This window comes from Hetaerina americana, unplaced genomic scaffold (assembly GCF_022747635.1).
Source record: "Hetaerina americana unplaced genomic scaffold, ioHetAmer1.1.p SCAF_11, whole genome shotgun sequence".
In the NCBI taxonomy this organism is placed as follows: Eukaryota; Metazoa; Arthropoda; class Insecta; order Odonata; family Calopterygidae; genus Hetaerina; species Hetaerina americana.
In genome coordinates this window covers 37,277,120-37,295,932 of record NW_027286181.1, presented here as the reverse complement: position 1 = coordinate 37,295,932, position 18,813 = coordinate 37,277,120, and the positions used below count along the sequence as shown (strand labels likewise).

The 18,813-nt window shown below is 36.8% G+C and overlaps 9 non-coding genes across 9 annotated transcripts; 5 read left to right on the top strand and 4 right to left on the bottom strand.

Moving 5' to 3' along the window:
• Window positions 1-3,406: 3,406 nt before the first annotated feature.
• TRNAV-AAC (transfer RNA valine (anticodon AAC)) lies at window positions 3,407-3,479 on the top strand. The gene has a single exon. It is a non-coding gene; the product is annotated as a tRNA-Val (tRNA).
• A 964-nt stretch (window positions 3,480-4,443) lies between these two features.
• Window positions 4,444-4,516, top strand: TRNAV-AAC (transfer RNA valine (anticodon AAC)). The gene has a single exon. It is a non-coding gene; the product is annotated as a tRNA-Val (tRNA).
• Window positions 4,517-5,027: 511 nt separating this feature from the next.
• Window positions 5,028-5,101, top strand: TRNAT-AGU (transfer RNA threonine (anticodon AGU)). The gene has a single exon. It is a non-coding gene; the product is annotated as a tRNA-Thr (tRNA).
• A 3,369-nt stretch (window positions 5,102-8,470) lies between these two features.
• On the bottom strand, window positions 8,471-8,544 carry TRNAT-AGU (transfer RNA threonine (anticodon AGU)). The gene has a single exon. It is a non-coding gene; the product is annotated as a tRNA-Thr (tRNA).
• Window positions 8,545-9,055: 511 nt separating this feature from the next.
• On the bottom strand, window positions 9,056-9,128 carry TRNAV-AAC (transfer RNA valine (anticodon AAC)). Its single transcript has one exon. It is a non-coding gene; the product is annotated as a tRNA-Val (tRNA).
• Window positions 9,129-10,092: 964 nt separating this feature from the next.
• TRNAV-AAC (transfer RNA valine (anticodon AAC)) lies at window positions 10,093-10,165 on the bottom strand. The gene has a single exon. It is a non-coding gene; the product is annotated as a tRNA-Val (tRNA).
• Window positions 10,166-14,534: 4,369 nt separating this feature from the next.
• Window positions 14,535-14,608, top strand: TRNAT-AGU (transfer RNA threonine (anticodon AGU)). Its single transcript has one exon. It is a non-coding gene; the product is annotated as a tRNA-Thr (tRNA).
• Window positions 14,609-16,083: 1,475 nt separating this feature from the next.
• On the top strand, window positions 16,084-16,157 carry TRNAT-AGU (transfer RNA threonine (anticodon AGU)). Its single transcript has one exon. It is a non-coding gene; the product is annotated as a tRNA-Thr (tRNA).
• Window positions 16,158-17,721: 1,564 nt separating this feature from the next.
• On the bottom strand, window positions 17,722-17,794 carry TRNAV-AAC (transfer RNA valine (anticodon AAC)). The gene has a single exon. It is a non-coding gene; the product is annotated as a tRNA-Val (tRNA).
• Between the last annotated feature and the right edge of the window lie 1,019 nt (window positions 17,795-18,813).

The window sequence follows — 18,813 nt, the reverse complement described above, 5'->3', positions numbered from 1 at the left end:
TCCGTATTATTTTATCTCCCCTTATGTTTTTCACAGTTTTTTATCTCGCAGCGTATTCCATATATTTCTTCGATCTTTTTTATCCTCTGATCTATTTTTCTTCATTCACTTAACTGAGGAAAGCCACAGCAAGCATTATGCTTCAAAATCTCATAAAGTCCAAAAGTGATTTAACAATTTTCCACTTGATGCCAAACTCAACCCGATGGAGTTCACGCAGTGATTGCCCAATCGGCCCAATGACCACGGATCCTGCCTTATTGTCATAAAAAAATTATTTGCACTTGTATTTTGCAGCGATCTCTAATGGCTCAATAATGGCGAACATATTGCATGGTTTGTGGAACCGCAACAAAGTAATTTGCATGTAAAATATCAGTATAACTAAAATATTTAAAGAAAAAAATGAGATCCAATGTCGGTGATTGAATGAATACTCATCTTGCTCAAAGTAGTAAAGGGATTTGCAAATGTGAGGCTTGCTCCACATTTTAGTGAACATTGTTTATATGTTGACAGTTCATTCCTACTCGCGAGAAATAGTGAATTTCGGGAAGCTATGCAATAGTGAATAGTGAATTATGGGAAGCTAGCATCGTTCCCGCCGGTATGGACGAGTCAGGCTGTGACAGGGTTGAATGTTCTAACTTCCTAACGGAAAAAAGGAAAGCCTTCCTATTTCGACGCACTTCCTGCTTTACGCGAGTCTCCTTTTTTGCGGCATTCAATTTGACGACTTTGATGACGAGGCATTCTGTGTCAAACTGTTTCCGACAGCGATGCGATCCACGAAAAGCAATCGCGTAACGAATCAACCATCGCAATGTGCCTACAGCCCGAAAAGCAGCAGCGAAACTATTCCTCCATTCCACCGCCGTGAAGAAATATAAGTACAGCTCTTCAAAGCAATTCATCCCGGTTTCAATTCCCATCTCTGTCTCCCTATGGTTGGTCTAAGCTTAGCTTATATTTACGCTTTCATTTAGCAGATTGATCGACAACAAGACCATCTTCTTTCCTATTCAGCGATATTTTTTTTACTTCCTGGTAGTTCTCGCTCTATCTGGATTTGATGTATATCCCTTAATCTTTTCAGTATGACCTTCAATTCTATTAAGTCTCAGGGAAATTGAATATGCTTCAATATGTGCCCAGTCTGTATGGTTATTCTTTTACCTAGAGTTCTCTATGGTTTTTTCTTTTCTTATGTCACACTATGCTTACACTTTGTTTACCTTGTTACACCATATTTTTATTTTTTACCAAACTTATTCGTTTATTTGATATCCTGCACTTCCTCATGATACATTTTAATATTAATGTTTTCTGGAGAAATTTTACCTTTTCATCAAACTTTTGTATTTATTTCAGTTTCAAATGTTCTTTATTTTCATACTCATGCATTACACTTGTTATTGGCAAACTCGGACAACTTATAACATCTAAAATTAGACACACTTTGTAGCACTGTATTGTCTCTTTTAACATTTAAAATGTCTGCCTCTTCTCAAACCAATTAACTTGCTTGTAATTTTTCTCACGACTAGCTAATCAATAAAATTTTCTCCACCATGGTCTTCAAATTTTATGCGTACTTCAGCACAGAATTTCTTCCTTTACCGATTTTCCTCTTTATCTTTCCCATAAACTCCAACATAACATTACATTCTCTCTTATGCCATTTCCTCAAGCCAACTTCTATTCATAATCATTTTTGTTTGAACTTAAAAAACTTCATCCGTTAAAAGGACTAGTGGGAAAGGTAGAAAAATATTTTTTGAAAAGATTGATGGACGGAAATGGAATCATTTGGAATGTAGTATAAAAAAATAATGGGTTCGACGGTTGACATAATTTTTACGTACGAAAATTAGGAAAATACTTTTTGATTGAAAATAAAAACATTTTATCCTGAATATATGTTTCCGCCAGTACAACAGGAGCTTTTCAATTAGGGAAAATTTAATTGTTATTCCATGGAATTTTTAAAACATAAATAAATTTCTGGATCTATTAATTCATTAAAAAGACGCCAGGCGGAGCCAAAATGGGTTGATATTAATCCGCGTGGTATATTGTGAGATTCATCCCTCGTTTCGATTTCATGGAAGTTTTATGACGACAGTCGGTAGCTGAACACTGATGAAAATGCACAATGGCCTCCCTGCCTGCAGCCCTTCCTTCTTTTCTTCTGTATAACACTACAGGATATCTTTAAATCTAATCACTCTATTCAGATTTCTTACGCTTCACATCCACGTTCCATTTCGAAAACTTCTTCTGAAGAGAACTCTGGTTTTGAGGTAAACAAATGAATTTAAGAAAGGTAGTTTTGGGGAGAGAAAATTAGACATTGGGGTACAGATGTTGAATGTTGTAATAGAATCATGCATATTAGTTAAGAAGAAATTAAAGAAAACAATGCTCTCTTAGCATAGTATCAGTGGATGTTAAAAATATGAGAAACTGTGAAAAACTGCATGAGAGCATAGACATCTGTTGCTTAAATTAGAAACCTACGGCGATATGCCGACCTGTGATTTTAGGAGTCAATGTAAATTTATTTCTGCAAGTGAAAGAAGTGATATTTATATTTTATTCAGACGTCTGACTCTAACTTATACGAAATGGACCACCGCAGATTTCTGCTGGACTCTCCCTTGGCATCACCGATCAGAGGTTAACATCCCCGCACATCCATTTACTCTATTTTCAATTGATTTAATTGGAAATGTTTATAAACACAGATAGAGGGCCACAAAGTTAAAAGTCATTCACTTTCAAACAGAGGATTCCAATTTACATTCATGCCAAATTTTGGGTATCGGCCTCTTTTTATTTCGTTTTCCGATGATATAGATCTAGGAAGTAGCCATTTTTTTGACAATTAAGTGTCTCCTTTTCTGACTGTCAATGTCTCTGGAGAGATATAATATATTTCCTCTTATCTCTTTCAAATATTAGCGATCATGCTATCGATTGGTTCGTACGACGGGATTAATTTTGAGAATAACCTTAATTATGATTATCGAATTACCTCAACGCAAAGGTGACATCATTAGGATATTTTTCGCTTTTCATAAGACCTTAAATTATTTAACCCCCGATACACGAATAGGTGTCAAAAATGGCCACGGTGTTTGTCCAAAGGATGTATGATACCAAAACACCGCAATTTATATCCAGAAAGATAGATGTATGGAGAAGAAAAGCAAAGACAAGAAATAGCTTTTAAATTTTTTTAGCTTTTAGGGAAACGGTGAAAAGAGGTAGTATGATAACAAAACACCGCAATTTATATACAGAAAGATAGATGTATGGGGAAGAAAAGAAAAGACGTAGCTTTTAAATGGTAATAGTAGGTCGTACTTATGTTCATTATATCTTGATTAATGGTTAATATGGCGTTTCCGTGGTGTAGTGGTTATCACATCCGCCTAACACGCGGAAGGTCCCAGGTTCGATCCCTGGCGGAAACATTTTTTTCTCTCTCTCTAACATCCGCCTTAGTGGCCCACATGAAATTGTTTGTATCATTCGTTTAATGATTTAAATAAGAAAGGTAAAGATTTCTTTATTTGGCATTATATTGAATCTTAACCATTTTTTTTGTTTTTGAAGTTTTTGAGGAGTTGAGATTTCGTCCATAAGACTATAATTATTGTTATTTACTGAGACGCATTACATCGGTATTCACCCATGAGTTGAAAACTGATAAACTAAAATCACGAAAAAAAATTGAAACCATTGTCACGAAAAAATTAACACAAGAGAACATTTACCTATAATATGTATATTTAATTTCTTGTGTTGTCGTTGCAGGAATATTTGAGTTCCTAAAAGATCCATCAATCTCACTGGCAAAGCAATAATATTTGGTTTTCAAATTAAGCTTCAGTAATCCAACTAAAACATTATTTCATAAGTGAGGAAAATTCCGATTGAATAAAGTGCTAAATAATACAGTTAACCTACGCTAAATTCATTAGGAGTACCCTAAGTTGGTAAAATTGTGATAGCGTATTTTGAATACAAAATATGTGCATAAATTATGAAAAATTCTTCTTGCTAGGGATCGAACGTGAAATCTTCTTCAGGTCAAACGGGTATTCAAAGAACTTAAGTTTTTTTCTTTAAAGAGACGAATTATTCCGAAATTGATCAGACACATAAATAATGTGACAAAAAGGTCTATGGGTAAAATACGAATCAGGACTTCATTTTTCTATTTTTCTTAAGAGATCCGGATGCAAATACAGGCAATGAGAGTTTTCTTACCTTTGGGAGTCAGAATTCGAAGAAAGACGGCAGGCTGGCGAGAGAGAGCCCGCAAAAATCCAATGCTGGCGGATTGGGCGTGCGATGAAGTGACCACACCCTCCACGCCCCACTTTATTTGAAAGTCTAAATTTGTTCTTTGGCTACTTTGATCATGAACAACATGTTTCCGTGGTGTAGTGGTTATCACATCCGCCTAACACGCGGAAGGTCCCAGGTTCGATCCCTGGCGGAAACATTTTTTTACCCTCTCGAATAACCGCCATAGCCGCCCATATGAAAATGGTTATAGCATTCGTTTAATGATTTAAAGGAGGAAGGTAAAGATATCTTTCTTTGTTTTTATTTGGCATAAATATTCAATCTGAACTATTTTTCTTCTTTTTTCATTTGAAAGAGTCCATGTATCATGTAAGTAGATCACCCGAAAAAAGAAGCATATACTAGAGAAAAAGTATTTTGTTTGTATATACACTGCTTGCGCACTTTAGCCCCATATTCCATAGCATTAAACCACGGAAATATCATATGGAAACTACAAAAAACAGATACAATACAAAACACCGTCTTAAGTTTTACACTCCTATGAAATGAAAGACTTACTACAGGAAGAATCCATATTCGGTCACTCACATGATAAATTACGGACTGCTAAAGTTGGCGGGAGAACTTCTCAAGCGTTCTAACGAAGCATTGGCCAACTGAAAAGTTAAAACTAATAACATATGCAAATGGCTTGACATACAAGTGGCGCCGTGGCTTAGTTGGTTAAAGCGCCTGTCTAGTAAACAGGAGATCGGGAGTTCGAATCTCCCCGGGGCCTAATTTTTACTCGTCATCAGAATGTATTATTTCGAAGTGCGTGATCGAACTTTGATACGACTGATCACATTCAGTCTTTTAGTCCCCTATAAATAAACTTTTGACCCTATTTAACTACAGCATCTTTCCTAGTGCATGTGTCAAAAGGTCATTAGCATAACCCCTTCAATTAGTATTTATTAGTTTCATGACCACTGGAATTGAGAGCTTAACGATTGCAGTTGAAGATTGACGACTATTTACGGAAATGGCAATGGGTTGGGATAGCAGGGCTCTCTGCTATCTGTTTGGACGATACTTCGTCCATCCATGACACAAAATACACATTCCCGGCGATCATCAACTGCTTTAATCTGACAACGTCACCTCATTCAGCATCGATTCGACTTGGACAAATGCTTTCTTTTTACACATTCTTCAGGGACAAAGTGATTTGGTCTACACATGATGTATCGATGAAGAATAGCAAAGATAAAACCAGCCATTTAGGAATAATTTCAAATGGGATCAACGGAGGGTACTGAGTTGTTTTTTACCACTTGGAACTTCTAATATTGAGATATTGCATGCGATCGTGAGGACTTCTAGTAAATTTGTGATTGATAGTCGCTTTTACGATAACCATTTAATTACTCATTTTCACCCCAACTTTTTGCCATGTATTAATTCAATGACATTTTCACCGCCTGCGGTTCTGGGATGTTTCTTCCAAATTCGGGGAAAATCACTAATGAAACATATTTGTCCATCAGCTTGAAAAATTTGAAGGGTTTTGGTGCAAATAAAAATAAGTATACAAATCGCAGATATGTAAATATACGCTTAGTGCCTCTACATCTACATCTACATAATACCCGGCAAGCCGCCGCAAGGGCGTGTGGCGGGGGGTGTTAGGTCACCAACCGTAAAAAGGAACAATACCACATGCAAAAAAGCAACACGGAAAATTACACCCATAGCAGCGCACACACTCATGCAAAAATCCCTTCATCCAACACTCATGCAAACACATTTACCGCAAAACAACAAAAAACTGCACCATAGGATGCAGCACGAAAGCCATTCTACAACACGCAAGCCAGGACACAAGCAAGAATGTGAAACGTCACTACCACATGAATATGCATCACAAAACACTCTAATCCCCGAAGAGACTGTAAAAGGCAGGGAATGCGACCCAACGTTGCGGGTAGCAAGAATTTCCCCCCGCGGAGAGGGACGAGGGATCGAAGGGGAAACTTAGAAACAGATGAACAGAACACAAATGAGGTCATACGGAAAGAATGGGTTTTTTAACAAAACACATAAGGTTAGTGGAAGAGTATGCATTTCAGTAGAACTAATTATTTTTTGGACGCTGAGGGTGGCAAGTGGAATTTTTGCTATCTATAACCCTGCAGTCGCTATCCCGTATTGTCCGTGGGAAGAAGGAGTTCTTGAGTCGGCTAGTTCTGGCATCTATTTCCCGAATTTTATATGCATGATCCAAGCGACCAATGTATGTAGGAGTACGAATAATTTGCGAGACCTCGGTGCTGAAACATGCGGATCTGAATTTATTTAATAATTTCAATCTAGCATTGAATCGTCTCTCTGCCAATGATTCCCACCCCAAATCCATGAGCATTTCGGTGACGCTTTGCGTTTTATCGTAAGAATTTTTTGCAAAACGGGCTGCCCGGCGTTGAACCTTCTCAATTTCCCGAATGAGATCTTTTTCACTCGGATCCCACACACTACATGCGTATTCTAAATGTGGCCTTACAAGAGCGTGGTAACGTTCCTTGACCTTCGAGTCACTTTTTCCGACAATGCGTCTAATGAATCCCAATTTTTTATGTGTTTGACCGCAGACTTTACGTATGTGAGTGCCCCAAGTTAAGCCTTTTGTGAATGTAAAACCTAGGTATTTTACCGTATCAACTACTACTAGGTCACCTCCAGCTAATTTAAAAGCAAATCCCGTTGATCTTTTAAAGAAATTTACCACCGAACATTTATTATAATTTAGTGTCAATCCCCAGTTAGAACACCATTTAGTAATGCAATCTAAATCCTGCGCTAGCATAAAACGATCCTCATCCCCAGATATCTCCCGATAGATCACCGTTTCATCCGCGAACATCCTAATTTTACTTTTCACTTCGCGGTTCAAATCGTTAACAAAAATCAAGAAAAGCAACGGCCCGATTACACTTCCCTTAGGTACCCCCGACGTGATTCGAACGCTGTCGGAACTAGCGCCATCATGGACTACCCTCTGTTCCCGCTCTGAAAGAAAATGTGTCCTGTCCCCTTTAATTCCATTCTATCCATTATTGAAATATATTTGTATCAGAAACTATATTTTAAATATAATTATTATGAGTCGGGATCTATTTAAGAAACCAAGATAAAGCCAAGGATTTCACTGGGCCGGCATTACTGCAGCATATTAGTTGAACTATTGCCAATTCGATGATAAATTTAAATCGTAGTTTTATGTGCCTGTGCTTAGTATGTACAATAATAATAGTTTTTATTTCCCTGAGGAGATGACTACAGGTACTAGTACAATGGTTGTGAATGCTATTGTTTTGGCATATAATTAAATATGGCGTTTAGCATAAAAAATAGCTTTAAACATATTCATACAGGGAAGGGGGAGAAAACAAAGTTTTTTGAAGAGAGGGCGACATGGACCTCTAAAGGGTGCATTGCACATTCGGCTTAGTATTCTCATTTGGATTTAAAATACAACATGAGCACAGAGTAATGGGCCCCAAAAAGAATACTAAAATATGCATGGGCGTAAAACTCACGATTGACATGAGTACTTCATTACTGACAGTTAGCCTGATAGAACGTACAAAAAAGCACACTAGCAGAGAGCCCTGCTATCCCAACCCATTGCCATTTCCGTGAATAGTTCTTCATCGATACATCATGTGTAGACCAAATCACTTTGTCCCTGAAGAATGTGTAAAAAGAAAGCATTTGTCCAAGTCGAATCGATGCTGAATGAGGTGACGTTGTCAGATTAAAGCAGTTGATGATCGCCGGGAATGTGTATTTTGTGTCATGGATGGACGAAGTATCGTCCAAACAGATAGCAGAGAGCCCTGCTATCCCAACCCATTGCCATTTCCGTAAATAGTCGTCAATCTTCAACTGCAATCGTTAAGCTCTCAATTCCAGTGGTCATGAAACTAATAAATACTAATTGAAGGGGTTATGCTAATGACCTTTTGACACATGCACTAGGAAAGATGCTGTAGTTAAATAGGGTCAAAAGTTTATTTATAGGGGACTAAAAGACTGAATGTGATCAGTCGTATCAAAGTTCGATCACGCACTTCGAAATAATACATTCTGATGACGAGTAAAAATTAGGCCCCGGGGAGATTCGAACTCCCGATCTCCTGTTTACTAGACAGGCGCTTTAACCAACTAAGCCACGGCGCCACTTGTATGTCAAGCCATTTGCATATGTTATTAGTTTTAACTTTTCAGTTGGCCAATGCTTCGTTAGAACGCTTGAGAAGTTCTCCCGCCAACTTTAGCAGTCCGTAATTTATCATGTGAGTGACCGAATATGGATTCTTCCTGTAGTAAGTCTTTCATTTCATAGGAGTGTAAAACTTAAGACGGTGTTTTGTATTGTATCTGTTTTTTGTAGTTTCCATATGATATTTCCGTGGTTTAATGCTATGGAATATGGGGCTAAAGTGCGCAAGCAGTGTATATACAAACAAAATACTTTTTCTCTAGTATATGCTTCTTTTTTCGGGTGATCTACTTACATGATACATGGACTCTTTCAAATGAAAAAAGAAGAAAAATAGTTCAGATTGAATATTTATGCCAAATAAAAACAAAGAAAGATATCTTTACCTTCCTCCTTTAAATCATTAAACGAATGCTATAACCATTTTCATATGGGCGGCTATGGCGGTTATTCGAGAGGGTAAAAAAATGTTTCCGCCAGGGATCGAACCTGGGACCTTCCGCGTGTTAGGCGGATGTGATAACCACTACACCACGGAAACATGTTGTTCATGATCAAAGTAGCCAAAGAACAAATTTAGACTTTCAAATAAAGTGGGGCGTGGAGGGTGTGGTCACTTCATCGCACGCCCAATCCGCCAGCATTGGATTTTTGCGGGCTCTCTCTCGCCAGCCTGCCGTCTTTCTTCGAATTCTGACTCCCAAAGGTAAGAAAACTCTCATTGCCTGTATTTGCATCCGGATCTCTTAAGAAAAATAGAAAAATGAAGTCCTGATTCGTATTTTACCCATAGACCTTTTTGTCACATTATTTATGTGTCTGATCAATTTCGGAATAATTCGTCTCTTTAAAGAAAAAAACTTAAGTTCTTTGAATACCCGTTTGACCTGAAGAAGATTTCACGTTCGATCCCTAGCAAGAAGAATTTTTCATAATTTATGCACATATTTTGTATTCAAAATACGCTATCACAATTTTACCAACTTAGGGTACTCCTAATGAATTTAGCGTAGGTTAACTGTATTATTTAGCACTTTATTCAATCGGAATTTTCCTCACTTATGAAATAATGTTTTAGTTGGATTACTGAAGCTTAATTTGAAAACCAAATATTATTGCTTTGCCAGTGAGATTGATGGATCTTTTAGGAACTCAAATATTCCTGCAACGACAACACAAGAAATTAAATATACATATTATAGGTAAATGTTCTCTTGTGTTAATTTTTTCGTGACAATGGTTTCAATTTTTTTTCGTGATTTTAGTTTATCAGTTTTCAACTCATGGGTGAATACCGATGTAATGCGTCTCAGTAAATAACAATAATTATAGTCTTATGGACGAAATCTCAACTCCTCAAAAACTTCAAAAACAAAAAAAATGGTTAAGATTCAATATAATGCCAAATAAAGAAATCTTTACCTTTCTTATTTAAATCATTAAACGAATGATACAAACAATTTCATGTGGGCCACTAAGGCGGATGTTAGAGAGAGAGAAAAAAATGTTTCCGCCAGGGATCGAACCTGGGACCTTCCGCGTGTTAGGCGGATGTGATAACCACTACACCACGGAAACGCCATATTAACCATTAATCAAGATATAATGAACATAAGTACGACCTACTATTACCATTTAAAAGCTACGTCTTGTCTTTGCTTTTCTTCCCCTTCCCCGGTAATAGTTGTAATATATTTTTGTGAAAACCGAAAGGATGATGAAAAGAAGTTGAATTTTAGGAAATGACATAGGAGTGAATATAATTTTTTTGGAAATGATGGGAACGAGGCGGAGGAAAATCAGTGGCGATCGTGGGTGGGTAATTCTTAAAATCATTTAGTTTGCTAATGATCAAGCTTTAATTTGGCAGTCAGGCAAGGGTTTGTGTGCATTGCTGAATGAACTGGCATGTCAGCACGATAGTTATGGAATGAGAGTAAATTTTAACAAAACGGAGGTTTACCCAGTTTTCCAGAAAGGGAAGTTCTAATTCAAATATCAAAGAGCAACAAACACCAGAGCAGCTGTAACAAGTTACACTATATTTGTTTAACTCATAAGTAATCTGGACCAAAATGGTCAAAATAGTAGGGACATAATACGAAGAATGACGTTCGGCAAAGAAGACTTCATAAGGTTGAAGGTTAATGACAGTGACAGTACGTAAGGATTTTAATAAATGGTCTACATTTTGATGTGGAGCGTGATATTGTGAAGGGGAGGAAACATGGTCATTGAAGCTGGATGATAGGCATGCGATATAGGCTCATATATAGGAGGCTTTTAAAATGTGGGTGTGGAAAAGGATGGAAATAAAGGATTGAACTGAAAGGAAAATAAACGAGGAAGAGCTATGAGGAATGGTGGGGAGGATAGGGGATTATTGGGATACATCAAAAATCAAAAGGTGGCAGGAAAAATGGATGCAGAGGATTTTGATTGGTAATGGGAAGTTGAAGACTAGAATGGATAGGAAAATGTTAGGCAAGCGAGTAACGGGTAAAAACAGGAGAGGCATGTTGGACGGAATGAAGGGAGGAAGGAGCTTTTCTGAATTGAAGAGGGGTTTGTTGTAAGGCTGGATGATATGTTAAGGTTGTTAAAAGAGGCAAGGGAATTGCCGCTCTGCCGTACCCATAAAAAAAACCTGACTTAGCCAGTAGGTTACCGACAAAAAGAAAAAATTAACAAATAGCAAATAACAGCACCACACAAAACATGAAGTTTGATTTTCATGAATGAGGGAGACGAAATGAGTAGTAAGGAGGTCCGATGAAAATTAGGCCACGCACGAAAGGGATGGACGGCATGAGGAAACCAAATATCATTTGATGCACATTTTTGTTCCGTAACCTAAAGGTATAACTTTTAGGAATTATTCATCAAGAAATAAATGATAGGTGCAACCATTTTGATCTCATTATTAATATGTTAATAGTGAATCCCTTATTATATTCACATAATTATTAGGATACAATGGCGATTTCTATTTGTGGTATAACTTAACTGAAAATGTCAAAAAACAAAAATTTATATGTTTAGCTCTCATTCATCTACAGGAAAGAATGAGATTCCGTATTTAAAAGTCGTTTTTTCTACCACTTTCTTTAATATTTATACAAATTTGATAATAACGTTCTCAAATTTTACCTTGAAAAATCAGCCCTCGTAATATTTGAATTTTGCCGGTACTAAAAACGATATATGATTAAGATGCATTTTATTGCTACATGCCTGTATAAATGAGTCCTATGAAGGTAACCTGCCTCCATGCTATTCAAGGCACAAGATAAATATTTCCAGCAGTGAAGATGAAGGTAGTCTGAAGAAAGTCTAGAGTGTGTACGAAGATCCCAAAGCACTTTCCTAAAAGATTGAGACTGATCGTAAAATTTATATTTTCGAAACAGTTGTTTTATTCTTTCCCGTTGAATTGCAGGAACATAAAAATTTCACCAAATTTAACATGGTTTACGTCTATTTATTGTTATTATCATGAATAGAATCTACAGTTCTTACCGTCTTACTTAGCTCTTCGGGTAAACTTTATTCCTGTCCATTGAATATCTCCCGTCGTTATATAAACGATGGAATTAGACATGGATAAACACTTTTGAAATGGTAAAACAAGATGACATATTTGCATGTGTACTTGTCGTACCCTTTATAAGGATGAATTTGACGTGTTACGCAATTCTACCGCGCCTCCTTACAGTTAGGTTAATGGATCACAGTGAAAGTCGCGCCCGTTATTTAATTTTGTACTTCACCATGATTTTACACATTTTGGACTTATTGACTAAAATTGAAGATTCTTCCTGACAGCCAGCTGCCCACAAATTGTCAAGTTTTCCTGATATTCTTTCTGCTCTAGGTTGGGGAAGAAAGTGAAGGAAAGTCAATGGCACAAGATAAAGGAGGTGAATCATTGTTGGGATCAAGGAAGGATTTATTTCTTGGGGAATACAGATGACTATCATCGACAAAACGAAATAATAAATAATGAACTCCGTAAACTCGACACCATATCGAAGTTACTGGTACATCGTTTAGTTTGAGGGACTGGAATAAAATCGTTCCTGCACGCAAATTTCAATTCTAAAACGATGCTTATCCTCACATTCACCGTAAATTTCCACCAAGCACTAAGCTCAGTTTATGCATGCACTTTCTCTGTAAAGCTTCCCTTCTTCGATTCCTTGATGGTTTTCAGCAATAGCTCTAGATGCATCCAATCAGCTTGCGTCTTCTTCTTGTCACTGCCATGTCTTCTTTTGCCTCCCATGTCATGCACCCGCAAAAAAACTAGGTTCCAATCATAAATTTTAACGAATGCTTAGGTTAAGACGAGCATTACTTGCAGTTATTAATTGTACCTTCTGATGGAAAGAATTATTTGACTTAACTATTCAACTAACTCTACCCCTCTAGCTTTGTCCTCGCTTGCGGATGAATGATCAAATCTAGATTAAGTCAATTCTCATGTGTGATGCTGTTTTCGTAGGCTTTCAATAAGCTTTAGATTTTGTTTGATGACCTTGGCCTCTGACACCAGTGGTGGCGCGGTCGAGAAGTGAACTGCTCGATAAGGAGATGAATTGAGAAAATAGATTACATTGAAACCGGGAGAGGGCTGTCTGGGGAGAGGGCTGTATTAGAGTGAGTGAGTAGTGCAGGGAAATGAACATGTTCCAACACTGAAAACGTAAATCCTTTCGAGACTGATCATAAATTAATGGAATATTATAATTAAAAAGCACTTAAGTCGCATCTAATTGTCCGGGATCATCTGACTCATGGAATCGAAAGCCACGCGGCTGGATCATCAAGTAAAGGCACTTAATTGGAGGGGGGACCGACACCACTCCTTCCTATTGTTACAAGTGTAGCCAGATAGTGTGAAGCCGCGGGGCGAGGAGAATCACCATATCTTTTAATCCATGAATACAAATAAGTATTCCTGAACGGCTCAAACCGTATAAATGATCGAAAGAAGACTCAATGGTAATGAATTTTTTACATTTTAACATGCTACCACATACTTTGGCAAAATTAAATGGCTGTGCTACGATAATTAGCAATTGAGCAGGACACCAGCAAACACATTCGGCTAATCCTTGACCACATCTGCCTTAACACCAGTTTAACCCTTAGGTATAGATTTAAGTATAAATGCATGATTGGAGTTCATGAGAAAAAATTATATACCTATGTTAAAATTTTTGTAGGGACATATCATAAAACTCCTATAACTTTATCCATGAATCATTGAGAATTTTCCGGAAATAAATTGAATAATATTTTTCCAAGCTTATTTTCAGCAATGGATGAAATGTCAACAAGTTGAGATGATTCAAAATGTATAATTTCATTCAAAAGTACTTGTTTCAAAATTCCGCATTATATGCATGAAAAACAAACATTACCTATACTATATATTTTCTCACCATAGGTGCAGTAATGAATAGATTGCAAATTTATACCTAAGGACACGGTATTGGGAGATGAAATCTCCACATACTTATAAGATATGATAGATCGACGATCGCGTTCCATCGCAGTAATTAAAATCCAGATACATTCAAGTCTTTGTGGAGAACTAGAAGTTTGCATTTGTGAAATGTAACATTTCCGTTCGAAATCGGCCGGTCTCGAAAGAGAAATCAGGGCCAACGTTTAAGGAGGTCACCTTTTTTTCTGAATGTCGGGGAAAGAGAGCCTCAAGATCGTATCGGTAATGGTCCGGTATGGGAATGTACATGTTCAGTGAAATAATGACATTTTTTACTGTCGGTAATCCACTGGAGATATTACTTAAAGAGAATTATTACTTAATCCCTCAAGCTTTTACATGCAAGAACCCAATACCATTTAAAATTACGAAAGATTGTCAAGGTAGAAGTGTGAATTTATTATGAGATACTTTTCAAAAGCGAAATCAAAGTGTGGCGCCGTGGCTTAGTTGGTTAAAGCGCCTGTCTAGTAAACAGGAGATCGGGAGTTCGAATCTCCCCGGTGCCTTTTATATTTTTGTTCTTCATAATGCCATGGCTTGGCATTTCTTGAAGAAATTGCCATTTCTTCTATTATGTTTTAGAAACATATTTGTGATGTAAACGTTGATTAACTTTTAGAAATGCACTTAATTCGCTAATGAAGATTTGAGTCTTCATTCACAACACTCTGTTCCTGTGAAGCTCTCAGTCCTGGTTCGCATTGCAAACAAGACGATCCTCTCGTTATTTTGTATATGATGTTCATATGCTCAATATTTGCAAAAGTTAATATACTCTGCGAAGCATCCATGAAAAGGCACAAACGTCAATAGAGATCTTTTTTACCCCTAATCTCTGGAAGGTTATTTGTCGTTGTCGCAGTTTTATTGTTGCTTCGCGATGTTTAAGAAAAACAAAACCCAAAACCCAGCAACCCGTTTTCCCTTTGGGGACAAAAAATAGAGAAACGTAAACGATACCTACTTTAAAAAAACAGCATATTATGGAAATGAATGGGACAGAATCCTCGGAATGAAGACGTCAGGCATTCGTAGGTATGTCCCTCCAGACGTTGATCGAACTCTCTCTGAGCGGCCGTAGGCCGTAACAACAATGTGACACTGCCCTAGAAAAAAATGCCTGAATTCACCCGGGTTGGTCTGATATTTCAACCTGTCTAACTTAATGAAAGTCGGTGGGACACAACCCTAGCGGGGTTCTGGAGAACATTCATGTCGTGCAGAACCTTTTTAGGCTCCATTAGTATCGGACACTCTTTACCGTTTCGTTGAGGGAGCGTTTGGGGCCTCGCTAGGTTCTAATTAATTGCGAAACTTGATCATTATTAATTGATAACTATGTCAGTATTCCCGGGTGGAATACAGCAAGGGGCGAGAATGCCACCCTTTGGTCCCATCACCCCTCATTTGCAATACGGCTATTAATCCATGGTGTTACGCTTGAAAATATTTTTCTCATGAGTAGGGTTGCTCGATTAGCATAGGGGAGGGAAGAAGAGCTTGAAGAAAGTTTACATCAGTGGGTAACCTTCGTTTAAAAGCTAGATAAACGAACTAACGACCTATTTCGATGTGATTATTTAAACTTGTTATACGGCAATTTTTCTGTTTGCTACTCTTTACATTTTCTATCTGAGACAATGAATATAATTTTCTTTCAGCCGATGTGATAGTTGACGAGAAAGGCAACAGAAATATATGATTAACTCCAATTTTCAAATGGGTTGATAATAGGGGTTAATCAAATTTAGCAATGATTCAGGTAAGAGACATACATGTAAGTATAAATTTGGATCATATTCTAAATGTGCCATTCAGCCTTTTAAAAAGGTCTAAAAAAACGTAACAAAATACGTTTGGCGTTTTCTATTTTAAAAGCGTATCTCTAAGTATTTTAGCTGCTATTTTAGCAAATAATAGCAACTTTAGCTAATAGTTGCAAAATTACAGAATTCAAATAAAAATAAACCTTAAGTATCACGGCGCCGTGGCTTAGCTGGGTAAAGCGCCTGTCTAGTAAACAGGAGATCGGGAGTTCGAATGTCCCCGGTGCCTAATATTTTATGCATTCTATCGGTAAGTTACTATGTTGATTTTTTAACCGTATCAATAATATTTTGGGTTCATTGGTGAGATATATGATTACCTTTTGCCGTATCATTCGGCTGAGTCAAATATTTTAGAAACAGATTTATGTTTCAATGAGATTCTCGTATTCTCAGGGAGCGTGAATTTTCAGGCGCGTACTTCTACCTCAATCATAGAGACAATGGTATTTAATTTATTAAACTGCAAGAAGTTAACTTGTATGTATTTATAATCAAAACATCGACATGTTGGCTTTAAATTCACGCATTCAAGTCAGTCTTTAAACTATTGTGAAGAAAATTGAAAAGTGCAAATGGGCAGAAAGGAAAACAAACGAAAAGTAAAAGGCATGATGGGGGAGGATGAATCCAAAGAGGGCAGGGAAATGCAGAGTATTTGGATTGGAGAAGGTATGCTGAAGACGCGATAGAGGATAGAACGTTAGGTTGGCGAGGTAAGGGCAGGAAAAGGATTGACATATTGAACGGAATGAAGGGAGGAAAGAAGAATGCTGAGTTGAAGAGTTTATTAACATATCGGATGACAGATTATGTTTTGCTACGAGATGCAGAGAAATTTATCATGGTTCCATCTAAGCCCATCTATAATCTACCCAACTTTAGCCTGGTTAACAATAATATACACATACATACAAGTGCATTATAATTACTCATACTTTTGTAAAGACTTTCCACGTTTATTCTTTCAAGACAATTTTCATGTGCTAATAAATTCGAAATTTAATTGATAGAATTTTTAATTTCAGATCTGGCACTCTCCCGGCGTATCTGACGAGGGAAATCTTCTCAGGTCTCCCACCGAGTTAGTATCTCCATTGCTGTCAACGCTTCATTAACCGACTCAGTCATCTGCACTCGGTACTCCCGGGGACAATATCCTTGTCGCCAGCAATGGAGACACTAACACCACGACGAACCGAGAGGATTTCATTTTATTTTACGAGCTTAGAATGAATTACCTGAACACAATCTACATTTTTCAGATTGTAAATCTCAATACATAGACTAGATTAGTATTCTACAATTCCTGTACTATTTATAGAAATTAAATGGCTTGACCCAGTTGGAAAAAATACGAAAGTGGTCAAGTGAAAAAAGTGGATGCAGAAAAAATATTGTTTATATAATTGTTATTAAAATTAATTAATTATTTATTTTTATTAATTATTTAAAATTATTACTAATTATATAATTTACTGTTTAAAAAATATTTAATTTAATTGATAAAATATTTCCTTCTAAATTCTTCTGGATATCCTCTAAGTTCCCATTAAAATATTCCTATTTATCCTATGGTACCCTTTATTTTCATGATGATGAAATAAAGTCTTGATTTCGACCAAAAGGATACCAAAACCACTAATTATGATAAACTATAACGATAACAAATTCACTTAGCTACGATTTTAAATAGACTTTTTCAAATAGGATTCCTTAAATTTGCCGAATCATGGAAAAGACACAAAATACTTTCGAATGCACATCTGAATGCCCTCTGAAGAAAAAAAATCTGTTTCCGCCAGGGATCGAACCTGGGACCTTCCGCGTGTTAGGCGGATGTGATAACCACTACACCACGGAAACGCTGTAGGAGTGGAGAGTTTTTCAATTGTAATTTTTAATGCTGGATTATTCATGGCTTTATTATGACCATAATCTTTAAATTTCGGAATGTGTTTTGCATCCATGCCAGAGATCAATAAACGTATTTTCTCCAAATTATGAATCTGCGCATTTAAGGCGACTGTTCAACTCACATGCTTCAATGTGGCATTTAGGTGCAACGTAAAGAATTGGAATGGCATAGGTCATGGTTAATGCTGACGGTCCAATACAAAACCGCGGTGTAAGGAATATTATTTTGTGATACGTAGCACATATTGAAAATGAGTCTCCAGCCATGGCTCGATTTGTTAGCCTTGAATTTCGTTCACTTACGACTTTGCCATTTCTTTTCACAGACGATTAATTGTTGAAAAGCTATATTTATCCTCTGTTGATTAGCAATCCTGTCGAGCAATACCAAATCCTAAACTAAACATTTGTTTAGTAACAATCAGTATAAATTAAATATTTTTTTGCAAATAAAACAAAGCAGAAAGTCACTAAAGAACCTTATGTAAATAATTATATTTTTTTAGTTTGAAGAATATTAAATTTGGCAACTCTACGGAAAATTTTGTAAAAAATTACCCAAGGTCCGATGTTCATAATTATCAACGTCCTAAAGACGTGCAGAAATCCCGGTCTTTTTTTTTAATAATGTATAATTTAACTACTAAGTTACCGCATATCATTCGGAATTGAGTAGATTCCAGAAAAGTAATCTTACGCCACTGATCATTTTTTTCCATCCAACCGGGCTAAGGAATGCAATTTTATTTTTCTAATGCTACAACGTAAAATATTGTCACCTGATAGTATCTTACTTGTGATCCATTTAAAATACATACTTAAGGAGTTAATCTCTCTCCGACGCTGCTTTCATAGTTTACCCACTCAACCCATTCTACATCGAAAAGATAAAGATGTTTAATTTTTAAGTAATGATAACTCAAAACCGACCTATTTTAAATGCTTACGAGCAGCTAATGGTGGGCTAA